This window comes from Callithrix jacchus, chromosome 6 (genome assembly GCF_049354715.1).
Source record: "Callithrix jacchus isolate 240 chromosome 6, calJac240_pri, whole genome shotgun sequence".
NCBI classification, from domain to species: domain Eukaryota; kingdom Metazoa; phylum Chordata; class Mammalia; order Primates; family Cebidae; genus Callithrix; species Callithrix jacchus.
Window position 1 is genome coordinate 143,041,057 of NC_133507.1, and position 21,711 is coordinate 143,062,767.

The 21,711-nt window shown below is 38.6% G+C and overlaps 1 long non-coding RNA gene across 1 annotated transcript in view; it reads right to left on the reverse strand.

The window, feature by feature from the left end:
- Positions 1-2,349: 2,349 nt before the first annotated feature.
- LOC118154814 (uncharacterized) overlaps positions 2,350-21,711 on the reverse strand; it is a 50,176-nt gene continuing 30,814 nt past the window's right edge. Inside the window, exons 3-4 of the long non-coding RNA XR_004745075.3 lie at positions 11,133-11,320; positions 2,350-4,551 (exon numbers count right to left, since the gene is read on the reverse strand). This is a non-coding gene — a long non-coding RNA (uncharacterized LOC118154814). The remainder of the gene's footprint in view (positions 4,552-11,132; positions 11,321-21,711) is intronic.

Consider the following 21,711-nt stretch of genomic DNA (forward strand, 5'->3'; position numbering starts at 1 on the left):
TCTACTAGAATTATAATCACTAATTGCTTAAGAGTTTACTCAGTTTAAAATATTTTCCATCAGAAGCCACTCTCAAATAAATACTTGGAATAAAATGGGAAGTAGTGAGGAATTTTAAACTGTAGCTTTTAAAAAGCAGAAGTTAACTTTTTCATACTCTATAAATTGTGCCTACTTCAAAATGCAACTTGCACAGCGAATTGTTTTTCATTTATGAATACAGAATTATTTCATCTGTGTTGGTTTATAATGCTTCATTTTTTTAAAAGACATTCAACTAGAAAGCTCTCATAGTCCTTGGTAGCTAATCCAAATGCTTCCTTAAAATAAACCTGCAGGGACCCCATTTTCCATGACATGATTATTACATATTGCATGCCTGTATCAAAACATCTCATGTACCCCATAAATTTATATACCCATGTACCCACAAAAAATAATTGCTTTTTTTTTTTGAGACAGAGTTTAGCTCTTGTTACCCAGGCTGGAGTGCAATGGCGCTATCTCGGCTCACCGCAACCTCCGCCTCCTGGGTTCAAGTAATTCTCCTGCCTCAGCCTCCTGAGTAGCTGGGATTACAGGCACGCGCCACCATGCCCAGCTAATTTTTTTTTTTTTTGTATTTTTAGTAGAGACGGGGTTTCACCATGTTGACCAAGACAGTCTCGATATCTTGACCTCGTGATCCACCTGCCTCGGCCTCCCAAAGTGCTGGGATTACAGGCTTGAGCCACTGTGCCTGGCCAAAAATTAAAAATTATAAGAGAAAAAACATTTTTTCTTATGCATTTTCAAAGAAAAAAAATCCGGCAGGGCATAGATTCCAGCAAGAAATTGCTTTCAAGCAATAATTTTTTTTTCTAATGATATTTCAACAATGTCAACCAATTTTTCAAGATACATGAGGAGCAAAGAAGATAACATTTTTAGATAAATTTTATTCTTTACAGTAATCCAAATCTTTAAATATTAAAATTTTATTTTCTTTTCCCTTGGAGGAAGAAATAATTTATTATCTTCTGATTTAAGGAAAGAAATAATTGAGAAAAGCTAGCTCTCCAATTTCTTGGTCATTGATCTCCTAGTATCAGAAGCTGCTTATATAAATGGGAGTATTTCCTTTTTAAAATTTGTTTACAGATTTTGCCAGATGAGGATGTACCCTGCTAACCATAACTGTGGATTTCCAGCCATTACCCGAAATCTTGGTATGCACAGCTTTGGAACTCAAAGCATGTCCAAAGATCAGCCACTGGTAAGCCTAAAATAATATAAAGTATTAATTATTGGTAAACCTTTCAACAAAGGCTGCTGATTCATGAAGACCATAAAATTATAGGGATGAATATAGTCTTAATAAATCCCTTTTTTTTTTGTCCACTGAGGCTTGAGTGGACTTAAATGAGCCTAAACAGAGGAGACATTCTGTATTTTAAAGACTATTCCAGTAATTCAGTAACTTCCTTTAGGGATCTACTATGGTGTTTCACCATCCTTCTTTTCAGAGTATTTTTTTCCTTATTTATCATCAAAAGCCCTCTGGCTGCAGTTGAAATTTGAGCTGGGTCTGTGATTTTTCTACTTTTTGAGGAAGTATTTTCTGGCTTGGCTTTTCATGGCCTGGAAATGCAACCCCTAAAACAGAACTAAAAGGGGCAGAGTGCTGAATCCTCCACTCATTGTCACCAACTCCCTTCTCCCTCCCCCCGCAACACACACACACACACAGTCACTTTGTTTCTCCATCTTTTTCTTGTCATATTTATACAATGTTATTCTCAAAGCATAGTTGAATGAATTCTCCCTGATTCCTGGGTTAGGGCAGAAAGACTAGCAAATGTCAAACTAAAATTGTCTGGGCAGTGGATAATGCAGTCTCTTCGAATTTCTATCTAAATGACAACCAGCTGGTGAAGTCCCAGGGTAAGAGACCAAGTTAGGAGCCCAGTTATAAGGACAGGGGACAAGAGCACTGGGGCAGATTGAGTTTTCCAAGCTGGGATTGACAGCAGAAGCAGGGAACTCCCAAAACGGATTTAGTCTGGAGCCTAAGGCTGAAACACAAGAGGTGTTTAAATGCTGTCTGTTGCTTCAGGTCAGGGTTGTACCATTGAGAATAAATGGTATAGGAAGCTGGTTAGTATGAATGCTATAGTTATCCTATGAAAAGGGAGGGGAGGGCCAAGTCTAGAAACCAAGACAGACATGAAAAAAACTGTCTCCATTTACAAAGTAACAAAACATTAAATATCCAATGGGATTGTTATATACACAATAACAACTCAGTGGAATATTATGCAGTCATTCAAAATGATGACTATGACTATATAGAGGCATGAAAACATATTATGATATTAAATGTTTTATTTTGACAAGGTTGTCATAACAAAATACCACAGACTGGGTGGCTTAAACAACAGGCATTTATTTTCTCACATTCTGGAGGCTGGAAGTTCAAGACCAAGTTATTGGCAGGATCAGTATCTTTTCAGCTTGTAGATGATCATCTTATCCTCTTAGTCTCTTCTGTGGTCTTTTCTCTCTGCAAATGCATCCCTGGCATCTCTTTGTGTGTCCAAATTTTCTCTTCTTAAAAGGACACCAATCAGATTGAATTCACCCTAATGTCCTAATTTTAACTTAATTACCTCTTTAAAAGCCCTGTGTACAAATACAGTCACATTCTGAAGGGCTAGGGGTTAGGGCTTCAACATATGCATGGGGGGAGGAGACACAAAATCTGGCCCACAATATGAGCAATAAGAAAAAAAATGTACTAAAAATGGTTAGGATGATGGGAACTCCAGGATCCACCACTCAATAAGACTTACTATATATTAGTTCCTTCAAATCTCCCAAGAACACAAGTCATAATTTGAAAGAAAGAAACAGAAACTCAAAGAATAAAATAATTTGCCAAAGTGCCCACAGTTATTAATTATAGAATCTGGGATTTAAGGCCAGGTACGTATAGCTCATGATAAGTTAAAATAGAGTTATCTAATTTTAAAAAGTATACGTCATTATACAATTATTTTATACAAATAAAAGGGAAATGAATATAGTCGAGAATTAAATATGCACCAAGTTACTTTGCAAGCTGGCATAGGGTCATAGTAAATGGATAAAATAGATGTAGTCCTTGTTCCTAAGAAGAGGGAAAATTTGCATGTATAAATGCATAAAACAGCTACAGGTAAGAAAAACAGATGTGATAATTACAAAACAGGTTAACTAATTAATGAAGAAATTAATTATCTTAACCACGTTATGCTTAAAACTAAGTTTTGGTAAATCCATTTAAATTTTTTATATTGTATATCTGTATGCATTAATTCATTCAATTATATTTATTGATAATCTACCATGTTTCAGACATGAATATATAGGCATGAATAAAACAAAACTGGTTGATTGAAGACATGGAATCAACCTAAATGCCCAATGACAAACTGAACAAAGGAAACGTGGTACATATACACCATGGAACACTATGAAGCCACAAAAAAGAGTGACATTATATCTTTTGTGGTTATATGAATGAAGCTGGAGGCTATCATCCTTAGTCAACTAACACAGGAACAGAAAACCAAATACCACATGTTCTGACTTACAAATGGGAGCTAAATGAGAGGAACTCATGAACACCAAGAAGGGAATAACAAACACTGAGGTCTGTCTGAGGGTGGACGGTGGGAGGAGAGAGTGGAGCAGACAATATAACTATTGGGTACTGGGTGATGAAATAACCTGTACAACAAACCCCCATGATACGAGTTTACCTATGTAACAAACCTTCACATGCACCCAAGATCCTAAAATAAAAGTTAAAAAATATAAAGGGAAAGTCTAGGAGCCATAAGAAGTTACCTTGCCCTTTGTCCCTAGGCAATAAGCCTCAAACAAACACAAGTAGATCACAATCTTTGCTAGCCAAGGGCTTCGTAGAGATCTCACTTTTTGAGCAATGTACGATTAAGCCTAACAATCCTAGCTTGCCCTGAAGGATTCCCTTCTGGCCATTAAAATCTCTCTTGCCACAAGGGAAAAAAAAAGGTTGTTTGTAACTTCCGGAGAGAATTTTCAAACATCAGGTCTTGAGACTATATGCATAAAAGCCCTCTGAGCCTTTTCCAGAACTATTCAATCAGACTATCTGAAGCTGGAAATGTTTATTTTTAAGAGTTCACCATCAAAAGTTTGTGGTTTACCGATCTATGGGGTGCTATAATAATTATCTACTGCTGTGTGATAAATTATCTCAAAACTTAGCATCTTATGACAGCAAATATTTATTATCTCACAGTTCTGTGGGTCAGGAATCTGGGTGCTTCTGCCTCAAAGCCTCTCTCCCAATCTACTCGAACTGAAGTCTCACCCAAAGGATGAACAGATGGCCCAGCTTCCAAGCTCACGTGGATTTGTTGGAGGCTTCCCTTCCTCTTAAGTGGGAGGACTGAGGGCCTTGGTTCCTTGCTGGCTGTTGTCCAGAGGTCTTTCTTCGTCTTTTGTCATATTGGCCTCTTCATAGGGCAGCTCATGACGTGGAAACTGTGAACAAAAAAGAGAGCAAAACAAGACAAAAGCCAGGGCCTTTATGTAACCTCCTGTTGGAAACAACATCCAATTCCATTAATCTGAAGTAAGTCTCTAGGTCCAGTTCAAACTCAAGGTGAGGGAGGAATAAGGGCAATAAGGCCGAGTCTTCTCAGTGGTGTCCACCACTTGTCCCTCGCCCAGAATTGCAAGGTCAGCAAAGAGCCTCTGAGCTCAGACCTCAAGAGTAAGTAGCCAACACTGGGGGGAATGGAGAGACCAAGGACTATTCCAGAGGATGAGGAAATTACCACAAACTCAGGGGATAGAGAGAGTTCAGTGCATCCAGGGAAACCCTATTTGTCTTGTAGATGTCTCAGCTGTTATCAAAAGCATACTATTTCTGCTTATTTTGGGGCACTTGAGAAGAAAATCTTATCTCTGCACTATCAGGATCAAGGGGATTTTTCTCTTCAAGCAAATGAGATTCTGGATATACTAAAATCTTTAATGAATCTTAAACCTGCCCTGTGTGGGGTTTTGTTATTGACAACAAGAAGAAGAAATTAAACACATGAAAATAAAAAATATATATGTTTAGTAGCAATAAGCTGGTTTGTTTTCTTTTAGTCTGTCTTTCTTGTGGCAGAAGTCTTTCACTAACAATAAATCCTATCTCCTTTGCCCCATTTTAGTCTTAACTCTTCATCATGCAAACGTGGTCCAGGTGTGGGCTATACATTTAAAAAAAAAAAAAAAAGAAGAACAAAGAAAAAGAATTAAAACTACTGGATATTTGGACTCTGTTGCTAACTGAAGGGGAAAAAAAAAGAAACCCTTGCAACAGAAGCTGCTAATCTGAGTGTCAATGTGGATTGGAATAAATTTATTTGAATTTTTTAGACTGTATCATATAACCCAAATTCAAAGTGGGGAATTGTGGTATCATAGAAAAGGCTCTGACCTCAGCATCTGGGAGAATAGGGTTTTGCTGGTTTTGTTTCAGCTGCTAACTGATGAGTAAGCATGGGTAATTAGATTATCTTTGCGAGGCTTCTTGCCTAATCTGGTAAATAGTTTGAGTGAGACCCATGTGGTTCTCAGTGTGATGCCCAGATCAGTGCCTCAGAATCACCCAGAAGGAAACTTGTTAGAAATGGAAATTTGGGGCCTGACTTCAGACATGCTGAATCCAGGAACTCTGGAGTGGAGTGCCAGACTAGCCATTTGAATAAGTGATTCAATGCATTCTGAGACATGCATACAGTTGAGAACCACTGAGCAAGAAAATCAGATCTTTCCAACCTAAAATCTATAGAATTCTGGAACTTTACGAGGGTAGCAAAAAATGCTAGAAATGGTAAAGTTTTCCAATTTAGAAAATTAAAATTGTTTTTGGACAAATAAGGGAGATGCTAGCACATAATGCTCTATCACATAATCATTAAGAGAAATAAATCTGGGCAGATTATTATTTAAGCCCCTACCTATATTGTAGAGACAAGTAAAACCAGGACTGGAGATTAAGCACGTACGCCCAGGGTCAAAAAGCAAATAGTGGCAAAGTCAGAACTCATATCCAGAATCCTGATTCCTGGTTTAATATGTCTTCCTCTCCACAGCTATTACTGCTTCTGTTTCAACATACTTGGGTACCATATTTTGCCCACATACGTTCTCTAGACACAGAAGCCAAGCATTAACTTCTGTAAATGTTTGGGGGTCAAATTTTACCTCTGATTTCAATGGTTTTTCTTAAAGCACGAGTCACAATAGAACACAAATATATGAGTATCCTGAGAAATAGAGCATTTATATATACATGTGTGTGTGTGTGTGTGTGTAAGTTTCAGTGAATTATGTTCTTTGAGGCTCCTAAGCAGAGTCATTCTACTTTGGCTGGGTGCCTATAACTAAAGTTTTCCAAAGTTTTCATTCAAACTTTCATCTTTAAAATTTATAGTGCCATTAAAACAAAGGGACATAGATATTAACTGTTCAGTAATTACTGACTATTAGATCTTTCATGGTACTTGAAAAGCGATCATTAAAAAATCTGGAGACAACAGATGCTGGAGAGGATGTGGAGAAAAAGGAACGCTTTTACACTGTTGGTGGGAGTGTAAATTAGTCCAACCATTGTGGAAGACAGTGTGGCGATTCCTCAAGGCCTTAGAAATAGAAATTCCATTTGACCCAGCAATCCCATTACTGGGTATATACCCAAAGGACTATAAATCATTCTACTATAAGGACACATGCACACGAATGTTCATTGCAGCACTGTTTACAATAGCAAAGACCTGGAACCAACCCAAATGCCCATTGATGATAGACTGGATTGGGAAAATGTGGCACATATACACCATGGAATATTATGCAGCAATCAGAAATGATGAGTTCGTGTCGTTTGTAGGGACATGGATGAATCTGGAGAACATCATTCTCAGCAAACTGACACAAGAACAGAAAATGAAACACCGCATATTCTCACTCATAGGCGGGTGATGAAAAATGAGAACACATGGACACAGAGAAGGGAGTACTAAACACTGGAGTCTATTGGGGGGAAAAGGGGAGGGCCAGTGGGAAGGGGAGATGGGGAGGGATAGCCTGGGGAGAAATGCCAAATGTGGGTGAAGGGGAGAAAGCAAACAAAACACACTGCCATGTGTGTACCTACGCAACTGTATTGCATGCTCTGCACATGTACCCCAAAACCTAAAATGCAATAAAAAATAAAAATAAAAGAAAAGAAAAAAAAGAAAAACTTTAAAAAAAAAAAAAAGAAAAGCATCATCCTTTTAAAAGATATAACAGGTAGTAATGGCTAATAGCCTAATTTGATTCTAACTTTTATCAGCGAGTAATAATAATATTATTAGAAGTGTAAGAAATAGAAATCTATTTTGTGAGACCCGAGGAAGTCCTAGGCCAAAACAGATTCTCTAACACCTTCCGTAAATTGAAAGGACACTAACGAGATGTTCATGGTCACTTGTCCTCATCTGCTATCCCATAACCTTTGTCATAAAGCTCAAGCTTTTAACCTCAGTGCCCCGCCAAATTCCTACTTTAGTAATACAGTTTTGTCTACCTAAATTTTTTTATAATTTCCAGTAAGTAAATTATATATCTACTTTTGTTTCTAAAATAATTTTATAGTGTTATAGTTTATTCTAACAGGTCTTGTTTTCTCATTCTCTCTCCCTCTCTCTCTCTTTCTCTCTCTCTCTCTCAGGGTTAATAAAAGGAGGTTATACCATCTCCTTTAATCCGAAACTAGGAAAACGTGAGATAAACTGAAATCCATATGATCTAATGTAGTACTGGCTATCGGAAGCCTTAAAACACCATGTGTTGGAAAAAAACACTTGACAGTATCATCAGTTTATTTTAAAACTTTCTTTTAAAATCGACTTTCTTTGATCCATCCTTAATTTCTTATATTTTGAAACATGGCTATCTCTTCTCATTTGAGTTGTCATCTATCTCTCTTCCTAGGTCGCTGCTCTGAAATCTGTTCAGGAACCTGTAGACATGTGTAATAAAAAGACATTCCCGGTCTTGGGCTTACCATGCTACAAAGCGAGGCCGGCCCTTGCATCACTCCCTGCAGGAATGGCAGAGGCAGTGTGGGTTGGAAATCAGGTCTCATGGCTTTGATCTTGACTTTTATTTCTGCCAATAGCTAGTGTAGACGCTGGCCTAAAGCACTCAAGTTCCCTGGGCTTTGGAATCTTCATCTATAATTCCTTTTAGCTTTGACATTTCATTAATTTTATCCCATTTGGCCTAGAAGCAATTTTGGAGTCCAGAGGGTTCTTTAGAAAGCTTCACAGACTTCCTAGGAGAGAGGAGCGCTTGCAAAGCAATGTAGCTGGCAGAGTTCCAAGGTCTCCATCCCACCTTAAACATGACAACTTCCATTGTATCTCAGCCTCCATCCTCATTATACATGGGAACAGATTCCAGGTAAGATTATTTGGGGGCTGGAGGGTAAGGAGTGCATGAGAAATTCCAGTGCTAACTCTTCGTTTTGACAACCTTGTGCAATAGAATACAATAAAATAGTATATTGTAATAGATTATAGGAATCTATTTATAGATACAGACTCTTTTTGAGTCAAGGTCCTCTTTACCTTATTAAACTAAAAAAACTTTGATATTGTCATGTGTTCTAGATCAGAGGTTGACAATTTTCTTTCTGGAAAGAACCAGATAGTAAATATTTTCAGCTCAGCTGGCTTTTGGCCTTGGTTTCTGTTGCACTGAGTCTGCCGTTGCTGTATGAAAACAGCCATAGACAATAACTATACAAATGGGCATGGAAGGGATTGAGCCTTAAACTGTAGTTTGTTGATCCCTGATAGAGATTAAAGGATTGGATTCACCTGTAAAAGGCGGGGAGGCATATTTGCTTGTTGGAGAACATTTTTTAGAACTATAATAAAGATTTTGGAATTTTTTAAAAAATATCTATTTTAGAAAAAATTGTTTCATGATTGTATTTTTTTCTTAAAAGATAATATGTCAAAGAAAAATCTTTTTCTTCTGTCTCATTCTTATTTGCATTTTCCAAAACACACATTCGTTAAATATTTTGGAATAAATCAAAATAATATTCTTATAAAAAGTTTTAAATTAATAGCCATTCTGTCTTGTAATAATAATTTGCCATCAAATATCTCACATTAGAATTCTTTATCAAATGAACACTTTACTATTCATAATCTTAGAATTTGTGGTTTAGAAATAGTTTCATTATTTTCAACAGTACCTTGATGATCTTTTATTTTCTGTATTTACCTCTAGAAAAATCTCTTGCCTCTCATAGAATAGAATTTATTTTTAACTGCTGAGAAGACACAAAGAAAACATTTGCATTTGCATAGAATATATTTTTTGTTGATTCATTTTTAGCAACAAATTCAAGTTTCTTCAGTACGTTTACTTTTCAGTCTATGTTGATGACTGTATAGAATCATGATTTCTAAATGGGTCGGTTTTAGAAAAATCTGTCTAATCTATACAATTTCTGGATAGAACATTTGTTCCAATGAAGAAACACACTATAGTGCGTGTGGTAGATAACAAATAAATGATAAGGATATAATGAATGACAAGCTTTCTAAAACATTATTAAATTAATCTTAAGCAGGACACAGCCAAACCAGAGATCCAATTACTTTATCCTAATAGTGAATAGTCTTATTGAGTTTTTTTTTGTTGTTGTTTTTTAAGGGAGTCTCTCTCTGTTGTTCAGGCTGGAGTGCAGTGGCGCAATCTCAACTCGCAATCTCAACTCCCCATCTCCTGGGTTCAAGCAATTCTCCTGCCTGAGCCTCCCGAGTAGCTGGGATTACAGGCATGCTAATTTTTGCATTTTTAGTAGTGACAGGGGTTTTCCATGTGGGCCAGGCTGGTCTCAATCTCCTGATCTCAAGTGATCCGCCTGTCTCAGCCTCCCAAAGTGCTGGGATTATGGACATGAGCCACTGTGCACAGCCTTATTGAGTTTAGATTATTCAACTAAAGATGTTAGCTTATGCCAGGTGTGGTGGCTCATGCCTATAATCCCAGCACTTTGGGAGGCCGAGGCCGGTGCAGATCATTTTGAAGCTAGGAGTTCCAGACAAGCCTGGCCAACATGACAAAACCCCGTGTCTACTAAAAATACAAAAAATTAGCAAGATGTGGTGGCACAAGCCTGTAATCCCAGCTGCTAGGGTGGCTGAAGCAGAAGAATCACTTGAAGCCAGGAGGTAGAGGTTGCAGTGAGTCGAGATCGTGTCACTGCACTACAGCCTTTGAGATAGAGTGAAAGTCTATCTCAAAAAAACAAAGAAAAAAAAGTAAAGAGAAAGAGTAAAAACATAAGAAAGCCAAATGATAGTATTTAAGATTTTCCAAGTTCAGTGTAACTATGATTAATACATAACTAGAAAATCGAACATGGTCTTTATGGTATTTAATCTTCCTATATTTGCTGGTTAATATCAATACCACAAACTAAATAAAAATAGAAAAAGAAAAGAATTAAAATTATTTAAACCTCTCTGATGCGTTAACGTGAGCAAAAGCACAAGGCTAGGCTTTCAACGGAGCAGCAAATCCATGACCTGAGTCTACTGATTTTGGAAATATAAGGAAGCATTCAAGGGAGTGGTAACCTCGTTGGGATCTGACTTCACTTTGCTCAAACCTGAGAGGAAGGGTCCTGTGATTGCAGGTGAGTTGAATGGAAACTACGACCTCTCTTGTACGTGGAGACTATGTATTTGGAAACCAAAGCAGAATTCAGATTTCTGCCCCCACCCTTTCCAGCTGATGTGCCTGTAACACTGCCGTAGAAGTGTTATAAAAATTCTAAAATGGCTGCGAATAATTCCTCATGCACATGTCTGGTCCCCACTCCTCCCCTCAGGGGTAGAGTCCATTTCTATCCTCCTTTGAGGCTGGGCTAGCCTTGGGAATTGCTTCCACCAATCAAATGTGAAGAAAGTGACCATCATCTGTAGCCCTTACAAGGCCTAGCAGCTTCTGCTTTTGTTCTCTGGGGGGATCTGAGCTACTACATAAAGAGGCACCATTACCTTCCTGGAAAAAAAGAGATCCCAGCCTTCTAGCTCAGGCATTCCAGTGAGCCCCAGGCATTCCAGTGAGGTTATCTCAAAGTACCAGGCCCAGGCTTGCTCCCAGCTGAATGCAGCCAAGTAAGAGACCCCAGCTGACACCACGTGGAGAGAAGAGCTGCCCAACTGAGTTTAGTCAACACAGAGAACTGTGAGAAATAAATAAAATAAATAATAAATCAGTAGTTTGTAGCATAGTCTGTTACATAAAATAGAGAACTGAAAAACACATCAGTTTATTTCAGCTTTGCAGCTTACATTTTGATGGCTGCCTCTATAATATTTCTAAAATCAGTCTACCACATTAACCTAAATGCATTCTGTTGAAGCTTCATTTTTTTCTGCCTCATGACTAATATCTCAACACACACACACACACACACACACACACACGCATACATACATGCACACACATACTAGTAATGTTTAGAATTGGCCAGGATCTACATGTACTCTCCAGGGCTGTTTGTTTGTTTGTTTTTGAGATGGAGCCTGTAGCCCAGGCTGGAATGCAGTTGTACAATCTCTGTTCACGCAGCCTCCACCTCATGGGTTCCAGCAATTCTCCTGCCTCACCCTCCCAGGTAGCTGGGATTACAGGCAGGCACCACCATGCCGGCTAATTTTTGTATTTTTAGTAGAGACAGGGTTTCACCATGTTGGCCAGGCTGGTCTCGAACTCCTGACCTCAGGTGATCTGCCCACCTCAGCCTCCCAGATCACTAGGATTACAGGTGAGAGCCACCACAACACCTGGCCTCCAATGCCATTTTTATTCTCTCATATGCTGTCTTCAAGGTGTCAGTGAAACGTCAAAAAGAATTTTTCTTTTGATTATTTTCAACCTGTTTATAGCATATGCCAGTGAATTCTACAATTGATCCAACAAATCTTTACCCCTAAGCAATTAGCAGTAACATGAATTCACCAGAAAAACAAAAGAAAATGCTGTGCTGCTGTGTTTGTATGTATGTGCACACTAGGGCGTAAATGTTTGTGCATTTTAACCTTCCATCTACTATAATTAAACTTGCCCATGCCTGTTGTATTCTTGCGATCTGAAAGGCTTAAAATGAAATTTAGCTGGCTCCATCCCCAGAATGTCTAAATTTTCCCAGCTCTAGGAAGAATGACTTTTACACCCTCTGTACACATCTGTCCCCCATACTCTTGCAGTCAGCTTCCCCCCGCCCCAGCATTAATCCCTTAGGTTTCTTCTTGCCAAAGATGTTCTGCTGTTTGATAGAACACTAATCTCCTAGAAACTCAAAGTATCAGCTTACCTGTGAACGCCCAGAAACTGTCTCCATCCTTAGCCTCATCCCCTTTTATGTTTTCTTCATCTTTGAACAAATGCATTGCTTTCTGTCTGAGAATGAGGCTTACATTCTGTTGTGGTTAGGAGGGATATTGACCTGAAGGCACACTGTTCCCTCTTAACTCAAAGAAGCAAGATCAACATTCAGAATCGCTCAGTGACAAATATCAATTGGTAGAACAGGTCACCCATGGGCAGGAAACTCCGGTAAGCTCAGGGAAGAATTCTTTGTTAAATTAACCTGAAGGCTTTTTCTGAACTAAAATAAGTCTTGGAGAAAGAAATAAAAGGCAGAAGTAGACAGATAAAATGTAACAGGGAAAAAGTTCTCTTTCAATATTAATCTCCTGTCATGGTTCTACACATTTGTAACAGGAGAGAAGAGGTGATACAAAAGGAAAGTGCAAATTGACAGTCTTAGGACTCCAATTCGGGTCAATTTATTACTAGGAAAGAGGCTGAGCTGTGAAATGAAAAACTCGGTTCCTGCGCAGATGAAGGGTCTCAAACTACAGTATTTCTTCACTGCGAAACTGCAGCAGATTTAATAGAATCCCATGGAGTACAGCTAAGAAGTTCACTTCTGTATGTCATATAAGCCCAATTTTCTTTTTTCATGTCTTTCTTCTCTTTCCTTTTCTTTTTTTTTTTTGAGAGGGAGTCTTACTCTGTCACCCAGGCTGGAGTGCAGTGGTATGATCTTGGCTCACTGCAACCTCTGCCTCCTGGGTTCAAGCAATTCTCCTGCCTCAATCTCCCGGGTAGCTTGGATTACAGGCACGTGCCACCATGCTCAGCTAATTTTTGTATTTTAGTAGAGACAGGGTTTCACCATATTCGCCACGCTGGTCTCGAACTCCTGGCCTCAAATGATCTGCCCGCCTAGGCCTCCAAAACTGCTGGTATTACAGGTGTGAGCCACTGTGCCCGGCCTCCAACTTTCAATTCTAATGGGCGTCAAGATTTTCATGCTTCAACCTAAATGACGATTGTATGAAAACTTGTCTTTTGCAGGAATGATCTTTGCACTTGCTACCCTATGTCTAACCTTCTCAGGTTCACTGGTGACATGGGGTTAATGGTGACAGGATGGTGTCGAGCTTTCCCCCTCCTCCCAATCACAGCAGAGCTTCCTTCCCATCCATATCTGTGCTGCTGAGCTCTGCTGAAAGCCCTGGGGTTTCCTTCAATCTGAGGCCGAGATTGTGTTTGGAATCTTTACCAACACATCTCAGGAAATGCCATGATCTAGCAACAAGGTGAAACAGCGTTTCAATGTTTGCCAGACTGCTGATGGTCAGTAGACCACATGTGTCCTTCCAAACCCTGTAGGCTTATGGGAAGGCAGAGAAAAAAAAAAAAAAAAAAAAAGACAAGTGAGATTCATCTGAAAATTCAGAATCAGCATGGACTAATAATGGTATATGTGTTTATATGTGGCAATATGACCTTGACCTTACTTCTAGGTCCCAGGATGCCTCTAACTTTGTCAGGTAGGAGTGATCTGCCTATGATGTGACACCTAGTTAAAAAAGAAAACCTCTCGCTTCATGCTTCTCATCGCATGCAGAAAAGCTGGGAAGAAAGAAAAGAAAAAGCTACACTAATCGAGGGTGGAAAGATACTTATTTTTGAAATGGAAATGGAAACAAGTTTCAGATGCATTCAAGATTCTTTCACTCTTTTTCCCTCTTAGCTCCACATGATTGTGGAGAGACCACACCCAGATGGCTGTGTGTTGTCTTGGGTACCTGAGTACCCAAAAACTTGGACTGAGTTCAAAGGAGATGATTAAAGGAATGGGGGAATTGGAAGTGATTGACTGAGGAGAAAAGATTAAAGGAGCCAAATCAAGGAACCTGACAGAGCAATAGCTGAGGGGCAAAATGATAAAAGCTACAAGTACTAGGAATGTGCAAACACCAAATAAGAAAAACATTCCTCGTAATAAATTAGCAAAGGAAAGTTTTGGCTGAGAATTAGAAAAATCTTGCAAGAGAAAGTGTTCAATTAGCCAACTGATTACTAAGTAATAAAAGTGGAGGCTGGATCAGGAGGGACATTTTACGAGCAGGCAGAATATATTTCCAGAAGGTACACGGTAATGAGCGCTCCAGCACTTAGAAGGCACCATGGCCCGCACAACCTATCAGAACAAAACTCCAATAATTAGGACTAGTTATGTTAAAAATTACATTAATTACATTAATTTGTTCAGTCTTCCGAAAGGTAACTAGTTACTATAGGAGAAGGGCAGCAAAAAACTGCGGAAATTATAGACTCAGAAAACCAGCTTTAATGTCAAACAATTTACTACAAATTATAACATGGAAATTAAATGCATAGCATCTTAGTGAACTTAATGAGGTGAGCAACAACTGCAAAGACTTCTAATGAAAAGGGAAAATAATTGAAAAAAGGCACTTCTTATAAAGTCAGGCTCTAGTAATGAGAACCATAGCTTCTTTGAAGCTTTCAAACAATTCATCCTGATGACCAACAGGGATCACTTTTGCTCACGGAAGTCATTTTTTAGTTGTCCTCCTAAAATTCCTAGTATGACCTTGCTGATAAAAGTATGCTAGCTTGTTAAAGAAACTCTTCTATTTAGAGTCTTAGCACAAAGGTTATAGAAATCTTAGCTACGATTTGCATAATCATCAACCAGATAACTTGCAGTGTTAAAACTATTCCCGTAAGTGTTGAAAAACGGCTCTTGAAGATGACCACCCCGCCCTGATTTTTAGGAAACACTGAGTTTATCAAGTGTTCTATAAAAATCTACTGAACTAAAATCATCAAATTATTTTGGAGTTTAAAACCTAATATTTACGTATTTGCCTATCACCTATTCTTTTTGCAATTGTGTAGGATTACAGACATATTGGAACTCTTCTTGATAACACTTTTTCTGATTTCTTACTCATTTTTATCCAATTAAGTCCCATTTCTCTAATAAGCTAGACAATTCTCCCCATGATAAGCTTTACCCTCTGCCCTCATTTAACTGTGCACACCCCAGTTTCCTCAGTGGTAACTTTTACAGGGCCCCTCTACCAGATTAAGAATCATGAGCTTGCTTTAATTTGAAATTGCCCAGTCCTTTGCTACAATAAACACCCCCAAGATTTCCTCCACTGGCATTTAATAATCTGCTTAATTGCACCGGCAGACACAGGTATGATTCATTTAAAGTCTGGCCATTCCATTCTGTTGCCATTCTTTGTCCCCAATAACTGGTAAACAAAACAGAAAAAGACTGGACATAAACATGTTATTCTATTGTATGTGATGAATGTGATTTTTACTCTCTAATTATTACCTTTGACATTTTTCTCCTTTCCTTTTTCATTATTTTTCCCTAAAGAAATGTATAAGCCCTACAGCCTGGACACACTGAACTGAAGCATCTGCCACAATGTGGTGTCTGTTTCTGATTGTACCAGCAATTTCAGCTTCCCACTTGCAGTGTGCAGTTTCATTTTATGTCAATAGTGGTTTCATGCAGAGAACAAGATCTCAATGTGAGGGTAAGGATAGGAAACCATCCCCCAAATCGCTGTCACATAACTTGAAGTGGAAAGGAGTCCAAAGATCAGGAGAGAGGCACAGGATCTAAAGACTGAGTGGGATCAGATAGACTGTACTGGAGAAAGTTTTCCAAGATCAAGTTCCTGAAATGACAATCATTCATCCCTCCCTGAGAAAGAGAAGATGCATGTGTGCTCATAGGGGCTTGCTAAAGGGTCTAGGGTTATGCAGAAACAGTTCCTTGTAGTTTATTGTACTTCTCCAGGGAATATATATATATATATACAGAAACCTCCTCTTATTACGTAAAATTCCAGTAACTTATCAATAGGTTAATTGCCATCTGTGACTTGCCCTTCTTAGAAATAATAAGACTAAAGAATATTTTCTTTTTAATTTCAAAGTTATATGCAGAACTACCTTAACTTGTTTTTATTACCTTTAATTAGCTTAATAATCTTCACATTTCCTTGTTGAATAACTGCTAACTTAATGTGTTGCCATAATGCATTTTTAAATTACTGCTTCAAAAAATTCAGTGCTGATTTTCACTTTCCGCTCACTGTATTAATTATCTATAAATATGTGTGAGATTTCCTTCAGCAGATTTTCACAATCTCCTTATTATTACTATATAGACAATTTAAGGTGCTACAACAATTCAAACTTCAACATCCTGTAATTTACTCAGCCTTATAATTGATATTTACAAGCTCAGCAAACATGGAAGGAAAGAGAAACATTAGCCAGCCCCATTCAGGTTCACAGACCTTTAATTTGAACATAAGCATCAGGATCTCGGTTGTAGAGAGTAATAGTCCTACCCTCCTTTGTGCATAGATATTTGTGCCTTTCAAGACACCATTTCTCCTTTTTAAGCAAGAGATGATTTTCCTGAGCCCATTTATTCCTGTAAGCATGAGTTGAAAAAGAAAGTGAACAAACAATTTGTAGCTGTGTGTAGGGAATGGACTCTCTTCAGTATTAACAGAGTAGAATGAAAAATAAAATTTCAAAGTTATATGCACAACTACCTTAATAAAAAATAAAATGCCTAACTTCTAGCACTTGTTATACAATGAAGAATGTGTCACTTAGAGTCACAGAACCTCTATTTTCTCATCCATACAGCGGACATAATATTTGCTCAAAATAAAGCTTAGCAGCCTTGTGAAGAACTGAGTCAATGTAAATACAGTGCTTTGAAAACAGTAAAATGCTGAAAGTGTGAAGACATGATTATTAATGTTACTCATCTATGAGGGCTTGGAAGGGCATGTAGACCCATGGACATCAACGCATGTGCTTATAATCAGCAGCATCAGCAGCCCTTGAAAGCTTGTTAGTTTCTACTGCATCCAAAACTCTAGGGTAGGTGCAGCACTCTCTGTTTTAACACGTCCTTCAGATAGTAACAATGCATCCTACAGTTGAGGAACTAATGACTTTGCCTATATCTGTGATTTACCAAAGAAATTTCAGGTTGGATTCTCTATGAAGTCATAAAAGGGCCTAGAGCCCATGAAGAGAAGAGAGGAAATGGAAAAGCTGTTCTTTCCTTCATCTTCCTTGGGCAGCAGAAGTGGGGAGTGATCAAAGGTGTGTGTCCTGCAGTCAGATTACCTAGGATCAAGTCACCGCTGGCTGACGTCTGTATCCTAGAGGCTCACCTGAAGATGTTATCAAGTAAGAAAGCTAATTCATACGTACGATGGTGCTGATCATGCCACACGTGCTCAAAACATGGTAGATATTGTTATTCTCTAAGTTTGGCTTTCTGGACAGCCCACAATTGTGTATCTAGTTAAGTGACTATGTAAATCAAGTAAGAATAAAAAAGATATTGTTCATGGTTTGGGGAATATATACACACACATGGTTCTTACATGCAAACCCAGGCAAACTTTAAAGGCAAATTGACAAAACGATCCCAGATTGTATCCCCAGCATAAGAGTACCCCAAACCCTATCTCCCTTTTATTAGTTACTCTGATGCTGTAGATTTATGACTCTGCATTTTGCCTCCATGTAGATAGAAACTGTTATCCATCCTCCTTCAAGAAATGAGAGGCAGAGTGGATGGGAAAACAAAACCCAGGATTTTTATGAATCCATAGAATCAATTTCAAACAGGCCCAGAGAAAAGAATCTTGAAGAATTCCACATTTAATGGAGAGAAGGTAGTCATTAATTTCATAAAAAGAAGCATACAATGTTTATTCATTAATCTATCTGTGAGGTGCTAAGAATGTTCCAGGTACAATGCTTCTTACTGGCATTAAATGCACTGCGATGCCAGAAGCAGACAGTGAAATAATACAGATAAATCTGTGTGCATGAAAAAAAAAGCCTTGGGAAATCTGCGAGACACTACAATTAAGGTGAGATAGACGGCAACTCTTCTGAAAAAGGAGAATAAGGGAATCAAGGGCTTTCAGTGTGGTTTCACGGAGGATTATTCGAAGATCTAAGGGCAAAAAAGAGAAGCCCTGCAGGGGAAATGGAAAATACAGGTCGGAACCAAAGAGACAAGAGGAGAGGATAAGGACAGAAAAAGAATGCCGGAGTGTGTCCTTGAGGATCAGAGGAGGCTCCGTGCAATAGTGTTCTGTCCTGGCAGAAAGAAGACTTGGTAGGAGAACTGCGCCTTAATGACTACATCCAGTTCTCAGCTTACTAATCAGCTCCTTAAGTTCATTGGTAAGTCAATGAGTGAAACTCAGGAAGAAACAGTTTTCCTATGGAAACATCATTCATGGTGGTTTGGCTTTCTGGACAACCCACAACAGGGTAGTTGACCCAAAATGAAATTGAATATAGAACCTAAGCCTTAAAAATATGATTTCAACTGTATCTAAACAGCATTTTTAATACTTGGGCCTTTGGAAAAACAGAGTTCAAGTTCAAAGGTGGGATGAATCAATGGATTCCTGGGCCTGGGCCAGCAGCTTAGCTCTTGGCCCCTCTGCCTAAAATGCTCTTTCCCCAGACGACCTCAGGACTTCGCAGCAAACGGCACCTTCTCAAGGAGGTTGTTCCTGACCATCTCTAGAATTTCAACATCCTGTCTCCACAGCATTCTCTAACTCTCTTCTTTGCTTTATTTTTCTGTATAGCACACCGTCTGATATACTCTACATTTATTTTTTTGATTCACTTACTGATTTGTGTCCCCAGGGAGAATCTAAATGCAGTGAGGGCAGGTTTTCCTGTTTATTTCCCCAGAGATGTATTATACCACCAGTGCCCAAACAGTATCTGATACACAGTGGGCTCTGTTGAATACACATTTGTTGAATTTGGTTATTTATTTGTTTAGCTATTTATTAACTGCAGGTTGGAGAGCTGCAACTGGGCCAGAGACCAGGCAGATTCTCCTGGATCCATGGTAATGTACAAGAGAAAGTGAGTATCTAAATCAGTCTTTCCCCAAGTGCTCTAAATTGGAGACAGAAATGTGTGTGTCTTGGGTACGTGGGGTTGGGAGAATGGCGGGGGTTATACATAAAACATTCCTGGCCTAAGAGTGAAAACAGCCTGAGATCTTCTCTTGTCTCAGGTACTTACTAGCATATGACCTTGGACAAAACATTCACCCTCCAGAATCATTGTTTCTCTCCATTTCACAGAGAGGCTGTGCCCTTCATATGCTGCAGGGCTGTTGATGAAGATCAGCTGATAAAGATCAACATGTGATCTTCACGTGAAGAAATTGAATATAGAACCTAATCCATAAAAATATAATTTTAACGGTATCTGACCAACATTTTTCATATTTGGGCCTTTGGAAAAACAGAGTTTAAGTTCAAAGGTAGAATGAATCAATGAATTCCTGGGCCCAGGCCAGCAGCCCAGGATCTTCTCATAAAGATTAATGTGTGAAAGAGTTCTGCAAACAATAAAGCGCATCCCAAAATAAAGAACTGATGATGATGAAAGGATGATGTATACAAATACATAGGAAAATTAATTCCACAGTGACCCCTCTGTAGGATGCTAGGGCTGTCGTTTTCTGAATATAGTTAGCTATAATGCTTAGCTTAGTAGGCTACATATGCAAAGTAATCAGAAAGACTGAGAAAAATGTATATACAACTGACATTCTCCATAAAAGAAAAGAAGGGTTTAGGGAAATATTCAATAAAAATATGATACAAAAACGTCTTGCAGCCTGACGTAGTGGCTCACATATGTAATCCCAACATTTTGGAAGGCCAAAGTTGGAGGATCACTTGTGGCCAAAAGTTAGAGACCAACCCGGGCAAAATAGTGAGAATCTATAAAAAATAAAGTGAAATAAATTAGCTGGGCATGGTGATACACACCTGTAGCCCCAGCTACTCCGGAGAATCACTTGAGCTGAAGAGTTTGAGGCTTCAAAGAGCCGTGATTGTGCCACTACACTCTAGCCTAGTGACAGACAGGAACCCTGTCTCAAAAAAAAAAAAAAAAAAAAAAATGACAACAACAAAAAGTTTGAGTTGGAAAATTATACCTTAGTTCAAATGTAACTTTCTCAGAGAAGGTTTCCCAGAGTTAGCCACCTATCTATCCATCAAAAATTTAATCTCTCCTTAATAGCTTCTATCACAATGGTAATTATATGGGTAAGACATATAATTTATTTGTTTACAACCTGGGTTTCCCCACCATTTCCATGCTACAAGTGACATGCCCACAAGACCATTTTTGGCTTGCTCACTAATGAATAACCAGAACCTAGTACATTACCAGCAATATTGTAGCAAGCACTCAATAAATATTGGTTGTGTGATCAAATTAACAAGTGCATAAATGAATGAATAAGTGAACAATGAATGAATGAAGACATGAATGCATACACATGTACGTATGTTCAAGGTCTGAACAGGAGAACTGAATCCATCTGGCAATTTCTTTCATGCATGTGTAATAATAAAATATGATGGTTTTGTGTTCTGTTTTAGCAAAGACAGCTTTCCTGGTGAAATAGTTTACTAGTACCTGATAAGAAGGGCTGAAATGGGCTGTGAGCTGGTGATTTTGCTCCCACTTTTCATTCAAACTTTGTCATTGGCACAGGTGCAAGCAAGTCCTGCTTGACTAGCTAAACCTGTCAAGCAAAACTCTACTTAATTACAGGCAGAGAACCCTGGCACACCATTTGCAAGTCTGTCTTCAGACGGGTTTGTCCAACAAAGTCCAAATATGTGTGTCTGCTGTTTTACTCTGGCTAATTGGTCTGCAGCAGGAGGGGCTGGAGCCTGCTGGGGAATTGAAAATGTTAGAGGGCAGGCCAGCCATAGAGCTCACTCCCTACAAATTTCTAGGGCACAGATGTGCCTCAAATGACCACGTAGGACATGAAAACCAGGGAATGATATGTAATAGAATGGCCAGGCATTGATGAAGATAAGGCCCGAGGGAAGGACACTCAACCTGGTCTCCCAAAGAGCATATTCCATCTTTTCTTCAATATGCCCAATTATTAAAAAGAGTTCTGGTTTGGGAATCAGACGTCCAATTGATTTGCAGCTCATTTACTTAATATTTACAATCTTCTGTTTTCCCTTTTGTAAAATAAGAATAAAAATACTTATTCCTCAATATTGTAAAGGTTAAAAGTGTATGTATATGGCAGGCATATGGTGAGAATTTGAAAATTATAGTTATTACTGTTATTTTCTGGATTATATCCTTGTCTCCTAAGTC